The sequence below is a fragment of the Leucoraja erinacea genome, chromosome 33, assembly GCF_028641065.1.
Source record: "Leucoraja erinacea ecotype New England chromosome 33, Leri_hhj_1, whole genome shotgun sequence".
NCBI classification, from domain to species: domain Eukaryota; kingdom Metazoa; phylum Chordata; class Chondrichthyes; order Rajiformes; family Rajidae; genus Leucoraja; species Leucoraja erinaceus.
Genome location: NC_073409.1, coordinates 20,458,815 through 20,470,016, shown reverse-complemented (window position 1 = coordinate 20,470,016; position 11,202 = coordinate 20,458,815).

Sequence of the window (11,202 nt, the reverse complement as noted above, 5' to 3'; positions counted from 1 at the left end):
GGATGATGCGTACAAACTAGCCAGAAAAAGCAGCATACCGGAGGACTGGGAGAAATTCAGAGACCAGCAGAGGAGGACGAAGGGCTTAATTAGAAAAGGAAAAATGGATTATGAAAGAAAACTGGCAGTGAACATAAAATCTGACTGCAAATGTTTTTATAGATATGTGAAAAGAAAGAGATTAGTTAAAACAAATGTAGGTCCCTTGCAGTCAGAAACAGGTAAGTTGATCATGGGGAACCAGGATATGGCGGACCAATTGAATAACTACTTTGGTTCCGTCTTCACTAAGGAAGACATAAATGATCTGTCGGAAATAGCAGGGGCCCGCGGGTCAAAGGAGGTGGAGGAATTGAGTGAAATCCAGGTTAGTCGGGAAGTGGTGTTGGGTAAATTGAATGGATTAAAGGCCGATAAATCCCCAGGGCCAGATAGGCTGCATCCCAGAGTACTTAAGGAAGTAGCTCCAGAAATAGTGGATGCATTAGTAATAATCTTTCAAAACCCCTTAGATTCTGGAGTAGTTCCAGAGGATTGGCGGGTAGCAAACGTAACCCCACTTTTTAAGAAGGGAGGGAGAGAGAAAACGGGGAATTACAGACCAGTTAGCCTAACATCGGTAGTGGGGAAACTGCTAGAGTCAGTTATTAAAGATGGGATAGCAGCACATTTAGAAAGTGGTGAAATCATTGGACAAAGTCAGCATGGATTTACGAAAGGTAAATCATGTCTGACGAATCTTATAGAATTTTTCGAGGATGTAACTAGTAGCGTGGATAGGGGAGAACCAGTGGATGTGGTGTATCTGGACTTCCAGAAGGCTTTCGACAAGGTCCCACATAAAAGATTAGTATACAAACTTAAAGCACATGGCATTGGGGGTTCAGTATTGATGTGGATAGAGAACTGGCTGGCAAACAGGAAGCAAAGAGTAGGAGTAAACGGGTCCTTTTCACAATGGCAGGCAGTGACTAGTGGGGTACCGCAAGGCTCAGTACTGGGACCCCAGCTATTTACAATATATATTAATGATCTGGATGAGGGAATTGAAGGCAATATCTCCAAGTTTGTGGATGACACTAAGCTGGGGGGCAGTGTTAGGTGTGAGGAGGATGCTAGGAGACTGCAAGGTGACTTGGATAGGCTGGGTGAGTGGGCAAATGTTTGGCAGATGCAGTTTAATGTGGATAAATGTGAGGTTATCCATTTTGGTGGCAAAAACGGGAAAGCAGATTATTATCTAAACGGTGGCCGATTGGGAAAGGGGGAGATGCAGCGAGACCTGGGTGTCATGGTACACCAGTCATTGAAGGTAGGCATGCAGGTGCAGCAGGCAGTAAAGAAAGCGAATGGCATGTTGGCTTTCATAGCAAGAGGATTTGAGTATAGGAGCAGGGAGGTTCTACTGCAGTTGTATAGGGTCTTGGTGAGACCACACCTGGAGTATTGCGTGCAGTTTTGGTCTCCAAATCTGAGGAAGGACATTATTGCCATAGAGGGAGTGCAGAGAAGGTTCACCAGACTGATTCCTGGGATGTCAGGACTGTCTTATGAAGAAAGACTGGATAGACTTGGTTTATACTCTCTAGAGTTTAGGAGATTGAGAGGGGATCTTATAGAAACTTACAAAATTCTTAAGGGGTTGGACAGGCTAGATGCAGGAAGATTGTTTCCGATGTTGGGGAAGTCCAGGACAAGGGGTCACAGCTTAAGGATAAGGGGGAAATCCTTTAAAACCGAGATGAGGAGAACTTTTTTCACACAGAGAGTGGTGAATCGCTGGAACTCTCTGCCACAGAGGGTAGTTGAGGCCAGTTCATTGGCTATATTTAAGAGGGAGTTAGATGTGGCCCTTGTGGCCAAGGGGATCAGAGGGTATGGAGAAAAGGCAGGTACGGGATACTGAGTTGGATGATCAGCCATGATCATATTAAATGGCGGTGCAGGCTCGAAGGGCCGAATGGCCTACTCCTGCACCTAATTTCTATGTTTCTATGTTTCAGACTGATTGTAGTCGGGGGACGGGACGGGGCGGGGGCATAAATCTTGAAGAGAGGAGGGGACATGAGATAGCCTGGTCCGTGATACGTTGATAAAGTTCGGGACCTTTATGATGGTCCTGTTGACAAAGTTCCACAGATGATAAGACAGAAAATGTGAACAAAAAGATTGAAGAATTGCAAATTGTGAAGCTGGAGGAAGGATAAAGTTATGCCCCTGATATGAAAATCAAATCTTCATGGCCCCCAGTCCTCTGGCACCAACCTTTGAACATCTAAGCTGCTCCCACCCTGCTTACGTGTTGATTAAAATTTGAAGAGTGTGAGTTTGAAGAAGGATCCTGACCTGAAATGTTATCTGTCTGTTCCCACCAGAGATGCAGCCTGACCCGCTGAGTTATTCCAGCACTCTAGATTTAAGGCTTTATGGCATTAGAGGGCGGCATAGTGGTAGAGTTGATGCCTTGCAGCATCAGAGACCTTGGTTCAATCCTGACTATAGGTACTGTCCAAACACATGCAGGTGTGTAGATTAATTGGCCTCTGTATATTGTCCCAAATATGTTGACTGGAACTTATGTACAGGTGATCATTGAGCCGTGCAGACTTTGTGGGCTGAAAGGCCTGTTTCCACAATGTATCTCAAAACTAAACTAAACTTTGTGCTCTACATTTAGAATCATAGAATGATACAGTGTGGAAACAGGACCTTCGACCCAACTTGCCCACACTGGCCACCATGTCCCTGCTACTCTAGTCCCACCTGCCTGCGCTTGGTCCATATCCCTCCAAACCTGTCCTATCCAAGGTACACAAAAAAGCTGGAGAAACTCAGCGGGTGCAGCAGCATCTATGGAGCTAAGGAAATAGGCATATTTTTGGGCCGAAACCCTTCTTCAGACTGTCCTATCCATGTACCTGTCTAACTGTTTCTTAAACATTGGGATAGTCCCAGCCTCAGCTACCTCCTCTGGCAGCTTGTTCCATACACCCACTACCCTTTGTGTGAAAAAGTTACCCATCAGATTCCTCTTATATCTTTTCCCCTTCACCTTGAACCAATGTCCTCTGGTCCTCGATTCCCCTACTCTGGACAAGAGACTCTGTGCATCTACCCGATCTATTCCTCTCATTTGCCTTCAAGTTCTGTGGTAAATTACTCCCTGAAATGTTTTTGCAGTTTTTCTCCCTCCACCACTGCACAGCATGGCCTGTTTTACCATTGCTTATTTCAGACAGTCACTTCATCAGTTTTCTCACCTAAATTCAATTCCCCAATTTCTAGCCTTTGACAGTTTGACAGTTCCCATCTGTATTTCCATATCCCTACGTGATTCTGCATGTTGCCAATTCTGTAAACTCCTCCAGCCCTGCAACAAACCAGCATCTACATACTCTCCAACTCAACCTTCCTGTGGAATTCCAAGGGTGGCACGGTCCTGCAGCGGTAGAATTGCTGCCTCACAGTGCCAGAGACCCGGATGTGATCCTGTCTACGAGTGCTGTCTGTACGGAGTTTGTTCATTCTCCCCGTGACCTGTGTGAATTTTCCCTAGGATCTCTGGGTTTTCTCTCACACTTGGTGGTGGTGTCTCCAAGCCTAGCTTCCTTTTTTTTTTTTTTTTTTTGTTTGTTTATTTTATTAGAAGTTAATACAGCACAAAACAGTACAGTGGCACCTAATTTTAGGTGCCAACTATGTAATACCGTAATCCATTCTATGTACAACCTCTAGTTTTATGTTATAAGAAGGAAGTAAGCAGAACAAGAAAAAGAAAACAATAGAAAGGGGAAAAAGTGGAAAAATAGATGGTAGAGAGTAGAAAAACGTGAAGTGTGTATATAAAAAATAAAAAAAAGGAAGAGAGAAAGTGGAAAGTAGAAATAGAAGAGAAGGCCCCTTAAAAGAGAATTTTTCAAATCTGTATTCGGAGATGTAGCTCTATCCGCGTCATGAACTGAAATCAGCAATCCTTACGGCACCGCTGCATCACATGATTCCAAAAAGTCGATGAAAGGAGACCAACTCTTTAAGAATTGGTCATATTTATCTATTAGTCGGAGTCTCATTTCTTCAAGGCGTGCTATGTCCATCATATTCCTAATCCACATTTTAACAGTTGGTGTGGTTGTATTTTTCCAAAATTTAAGTATCAATTTCTTTCCAATTATTAACCCATAATTAAAAAAAACATTTTGATCTTTATTTAAATTGGTATCTTCTCCTATTATTCCAAATATAATCCATTCCGTTTTGGGTTCTATTCTTGACTTGAAAATCTTTGTAAATATATCAAATATATCACTCCAAAATTTATTCAACTTTGTACATCCAACAAATGAGTGTGTTATATTAGCGTTTTGAAACAAACATTTATCGCATCTGGGAGAGACGTTTGGATAAAATTTATTCAACCTCGTTTTTGAATAATATAGTCTATGTAATAATTTGAATTGAATTAAATTATGTCTTGCATTAATAGAACAGTTATGTGTATTCATCAAATACTTTTCCCATCTATCCTTCGAGATCTTTATCATTAGCTCTTGTTCCCAATCTTCCCTTAATGCTTCTGTTGAGGGTGATTCTCTATTTAATATATTATTATAAAAGTATGATATTAATTTTTGTGAATCAGCCTTAATATTCATTGCTTCTTCTAAAGGATCTAAAAATATAGTTTGAAATCTATGTGTATATTTCTTCATAAAGTCACATACCTGTATATATTTAAAATATTGATTATCCTTCAATTTAAATTTTAATTTTAATTGTTGAAATGATAACAGTTTGCCCACTTCATACATGTCCCCTACTTTCCTAATCCCCAGTCTATCCCATTGTTGATATGTGTTGTCGATGAGAGAAGGTTTGAATGCGGGGTTGTTCAATAGTGGGGTTAGTACTGATAAATTATTTAATTTCAAGGATACTTTTATTTGTTTCCAAATTCTTATTATATTGTGAATAATTGGGTTCTTCTTATATATTATACTATTCAATTTTATCGGTGAGAGCAGGATCGTTCCTATATCGTGCGGATAGCACTCCTCTTTCTCCATTCTTATCCACTCCAACTGCTGAGTGGAACTATCCAGCCAGTATATTATGTTCTTAATATGCACTGCCTAGTAGTAATATATAAAGTTAGGTAATGATAAACCCCCCACTTCTTTAGATTTGCACAAATGCTTTCGTTGAATTCTATGTGTTCTGTAGTCCCATATAAAATTAGTGATAGTGGAATCTAATTTTTTGAAAAAATATTTGGAATATATATTGGGATCGCTTGAAACAAATATATTAATTGTGGTAAGAAAGTCATTTTTATAGCGTTAATTCTACCTATCAATGAGAGTGGAAGCGTTTTCCAAAATTTAATCGTATCATTCAGTTTATTTAATAGTGGTATAAAATTGGCACTAAATAATGATTTGTGTCTTCTCGTAATTTGAATACCCAGGTACTTGAATTTTTCTGTTGCAATTTTGAAGGGGAATTTTAGTAAGTGTCTCGAATCCTGTGGTTTTAAAGACATAATTTCGCTTTTATTCCAATTTATTCTATATCCTGAAAAAGAGCCGAATTCCTCAATTAGTGTTAATAAGGTGGGTATACTCGTTTGTGTATTAGTAATATATAAAAGGATATCATCAGCGTATAATGAAATTTTATTCTTTGAGTCCTTGCTGTTATATCCGTGAATATTCGGGTGATTTCTAATCCTTTCGGCCAGCGGTTCTATCATAAGGGCAAATAGCAATGGTGATAAGGCACACCCTTGCCTATTACCCCTTGATAAGTAAAATTTTGGAGATAGCGTATTGTTAGTTAATATTCTTGCCGTAGGTCTATCATAAAGTAGTTTAATCCATCTAATAAAATTCTCTCCCATATTAAATTTTTGGAGTACCTTGTATAAATACTGCCATTCTACTTGATCAAATGCCTTCTCTGCATCCAACGTGACCACTGAGATATCTTCATTGTCCTTCTTATGAGAGTACATTATATTAAAAAGCCTTCTCAAATTATTAAATGATTGTCTTTTGGGTATAAATCCCGTTTGATCCGTATTTATTAAATTGTTAATATAATTATTTAGCCTTCTAGCTAGAATCTTTGCTAAAATTTTCTGATCCGTATTTAGAAGTGATATAGCTCTCTAAGAACCAGGCTCATCTAAATCTTTATCTTTTTTTGGTATAAGCGTTATTGTTGCTTCTGCTAGGGTTTCTGGTAGTTTATTTTCAGTATAAGCCTGCGTGTATAAATTAAATAATCTTGGTACAATTGACTCCTGAAATCTTTTATAAAATTCATTACTAAAGCCATCTGGTCCTGGGGTCTTCCCATTTTTCAATGAGTTTATTATTTGTTTTATTTCTTCACTAGTAATCCGTGCTCCTAATTGCTCTTGTTCTAAACTATCCAATTTTGGGAGCTTGCAATTATCTAAAAAATTTGTAATTTTACTTACATCTGTCTTTATTTTGGATGTGTATAAATTATGATAAAATTGGGCAAACCTCTTATTAATATCCTTAGGCAATGTTAGAAACTCACCATTGTCCGATTTAATTTTTGTAATAGTTTTTTCCTTTTCTCGTTGCTTCAGTTGCCTCGCAAGCAGTTTATGTGGCTTATCCCCAAATTCGAAGTGTGCTTGTTTTGTAATTTGGAATAATCTTATTACTCTAGCCGATAATATTCTATTGACTTTATATTTCAGTAAAGTTATCTTATTATGTTTATTTATGGTTGGGTCAGTTGCATTGTCCAGTTCTAGTAATTTTATCTTCTGTTCTATCCGCTGAAGTTCTCTTTTATTTTCCTTATTTTGAAAACTTTGGTAAGAGATTATGACACCGCGAATATATGCCTTGAAGGTTTCCCATAATAGCGGTGCAGAAATACCCGGTGTGTCATTTAATTCGAAAAAAAGTTTTGTTTGTTCTTTTATATACTCATAACCCTGCGGGTTATTTAATATGTGTGCATTGAACCTCCAAAAAGGCTTTATACTCGGCATTCCCTCAATTTTAAGTATAAAAGTCAATGGTGAGTGATCAGAAATAATACTATTATGATATGATGGTTTATTCGTATACGGGATCAATTTTGTGTCCAGTAAGAAATAGTCAATTCGCGAATAAGTTTTGTGAACTGATGAATAAAATGAGTATTCCCTACCACTTGGATTTGCTATTCTCCAAACATCAGCTATGTTATTATTTTTTATATAAGTATTTAAAAATTCACAGGTCTTGGTTTTAACAAGACGCTTCCCTAGCTTTATTGATTTATCTAAATATGGATCTATAACACAATTGAAATCTCCCCCCATTATTATATTTTGAAAATTATGCTCTGCGATTAAATCTATTATTTTCCTAAAAAATTGTGGGTTATCAAAATTAGGCGCGTAAATATTTATCATAGTTAATGGTGTATTGTAAATTTCTCCTGTGACTATAACATATCTTCCCTCTTTATCAGATATGGAATTCTTTAATTTAAAAGGTATGCCCTTCCGAATTATAATGGCCGTGCCTCTTGCTTTAGAGGTGAATGAGGAGTAATAGGTTTGACCTATCCAATTTGCCCTTAATCTGATCTGAGTTTGTTGTTTCAAATGTGTCTCTTGTAGGAACGCAATATCCATATTTAATGATTTTAATTGTGCCAGAATTTTACCTCTTTTAATTGGCTCATTCGCACCTCTGATGTTCCAACTACAGAAGGTGAGACCTCCGGTATTTATTCGACTATTATCTTGCATTGGCTATTATTACCAGACTGTATGCTTCATGTGATGCAGCCAAGTACCTCAGAATCCCGAATCCAGAGTTGTCCTTCATAATTTCTACAGTAGTTCTACATCTCCTGACATTATTAAACATAATTGAGGGGAAGAGAAAAACATAAAATAAAGTGTACATAAAAATGATTAAGTCATGCAACACATAATTGTGAATAAACAAAAAAAGTGAATGTAATTTATCAAAAAAGCGATAAATTACAAAAAAGCCACCTAAGGTAGCTAGATTTGTTTTAAATTTGACCTCCGTCGATGAAATTATGCACTGGGCCCTATCCCCCTGTTAGAATTTGACCCAACGTTAGTCGGTTCCCTCTAATTGTTACCAAAATTATCATATCAGGTCATCGCTGAACAGTTTAAAATAGAATAAAATAAAAAGGGAAGGTAGAAGATTTGGATTAAAATAAAAATAATTATGGGTTAAAATACCTCATCAAAAATTACACTTTTCATTTACCTGTATGTTAGTTAATTCATTATTAGTATTTAGTAATTAAAATATATGTCTAACCTCCCCCACCCTTCCTGCTATATAGTTAATCGTGTTAGTATAGGACATTACGCCTTTAACGTTGGTTGAGTATATTGTGCGTAATTGGTTAATTAGTTAGTTAGTTATATGTGTAAATAATAGGTCATATAGTGTGAAACAGATGCCTCTTATCATGGCCATTTCAAAAGGCGACAATCTCATAGTTCTCCGTGCTTCAGAGTTTGGTGACGTGCTTGCAACCTTGAGCTTTCATATGTGCTTTCAGTTCAGAAGATTAGTTCGGCCTATGTTATTAAATAGCACATTCTTGGCAGATAAGACTGTCTGGTAACTGTCTGAAGCGTTCAAGTGGTTTAATTTGAACAGAAAAAACAGTTTCCAGACAAAATGTCAATTAATCTGATCCTGGTTGAGTTTTGTTTAAAATCTCCTCGGCGTATTTGCAAGCAGCGTCCGGGTCGGTAAATGAGCGTTGCTTGCCCTTAAACGTAATTAGCATTTTTGCTGGATAGATCACGCCATAACGAACTTCAGAATGTCCATATAAAACACTGCTTGCCCTTTTAAACTCGCGTCTTTTTGCCAGAATTTCCCGAGGGTAATCCCTGTAGAATCTTACGATATTATCAGCGAATGTAAGATTTTCTCCATAGTTTATCTTCTTTAATAGAGTTTCCACAGTTGAAATATCTAGAAACTTTACAATAATTTGCCTTGGTTTAGCATTATCGTGTTTTTGGAGGCGACCCACTCGATGAGCCAGATCTATCTTTGGTTTTTCAGGAAGTTTGAAAACATCTTTAAGTAGATTAGTAATAAAATCACGCATTTGAAGGCCGTGTTCCGCACCCTCTTTAACTCCTACTAATCTCAGATTTTGTCTCCTAGACCTGGCCTCTAAATCTTGACATTTCTCATTCAGTTTATTCGTTAACTCCCAATTCGTATCGTGTTGTTTTTTCAGACCTGTTATCTCTTGGCTCATCTGTTCCATCTCACCCTCCATTTCTTCCATCAATTTTTCCGTGTCTGTTAATTGCTTCAGCAGGATGTCATGTTTGTTGTTATAATCTCTCCGCATACTTTCCATTTCCTTCGCGGTGCTGGACTCCAAATCTTTAAACTGCTGATTCAGGGCTACATAAAGCTCTTTTACTTCGCCACAGCTATTATCAATTTTCTTAGAAAGATTGCCCTCCATAGTGGAGAAGTTATTCTGAATTGTAGAATTCATTTTGGCAAGTTGCTTCTGAAGATCTTTACTAATGTCTTTAAGAATATTAGCTCTTACCGTTTCTTCCCAGCTTTTCATTTCTTTCTCCTTTGTATCACTTCTCGCAGCCATATCGCTTGTAGGTTGTTGAGGTTCCAGCTCCTCTTCCAAACTTTCAAACGTGAGTTCAGGGGTAGTTTCAAGCTCATCCAGAGCTTTTTGGAGCTGGAGACTGATTGTAGTTTTCTTGGGTCCTCTCTGACCTCTTCTCTTTCTCATCCAGTTTTTACGATAAGATCGTTTTAAATCCCAAAACCACCAGTACCGTTTGATGGAGTCAGTACCCTTGACGTTCAGCAAACCTGATAAGAATTTTTAACTCGATCCTGGCATGGGAGTCGACTTTAAACGCGATTTGTCTGGAGGAGAGCTCAGTGCAGCTGCCTTCACTGCTTCATAGCAGCCACCGGAAGTCTCCACCTTCTCCCTTGAGCCTCACATCCGCCATGTCATTAAAACCTCCTTCTTTCACCTCCGCAACATCGCCCAAATCAGACCCTCTCTCACACCCCCTGCTGCTGACTCATGAAAACTCATCCATGCCTTCATCTCCTCCCGACTGGACTACTGCAACTCACTTCTCCTTGGCATCAGCTCCAGCTACATCAACCGATTCCAACTGGTGCAGAACGCAGCCGCCCGACTCATCACACACCAAATCCTGGCACCACATCACTCCAGTCCTCAAATAACTTCACTGGCTTCCCATTTCCCACCGGATCATCTACAAAATCCTGGTCCTCACCTACAAAGCCCTCCACCATCTGCCCCCCCCCCATATCTCACTGACATCCTCTCCCCCTACCAACCCTCCCGGTCCCTCAGATCCACATCAGCCGGTCTCCTCTCCATCCACAAATCCTCCTCACCGAGGAGGAGGAGCCATCTTGGGGAACGGCTGCTAACCAGCAGCCGTCCGTTTAATTCATTTTTTTTCAGTTTTTAGTTAGTTTTGTTCGGCGTTTTCTCGGAGAAATGGACTTCTTATTGTGGGGGGAATGAGGTAACCTTACGTCTAGGTCCCTACCTGGTTGGCGAGGCAGCTTTTTTTCTGGGCTGCCCGTCGGCCCGGCCTCGTGGCCTACCAGCGGGCTTGGAGCGCCGTTTCCTGGTGGGGACCGCCCAGCACCTCGGCTTCGTTGGCGACACAGTGCTGGAGCGCCATCGCGGAGCGGAGCGGGCGATGCCTTGCCTGGGTCGCCGCGCTAGATCGACGTGCTGGAGCTCCGGTGAGCTGGACCGCCGAGAGCAACACCTCCGGGCTGCGGGTCTGCGGAGCGGAGCGGGCGGCGCCGACATTAACATCGGGAGCCTGGGAGCTCCAACTCGGTGCGTCCTTGTCGGCTTCGGAAGCCGACAATCCCCTGCTAGGAAGCGGCTGTTCCAGGTGGCCCAGCCGCTGTGAGGACTCTCCCGACGCCGGGGCAAGACCACCCGGCTAGAACGGCCAGGAACATCGGGCCTCCGTTGAGGCAACAGCGGTGGCCTTAATAGGCCTGACTTTTGGGAGAACTGGGGTTGGGGACTGGACTTTTGTGCCTTCCCCCACAGTGGTAACCACTTAGGGGGGATGATGTTTCTGTGTGTAAAGTACTTTGTTAGTCTGTGTCC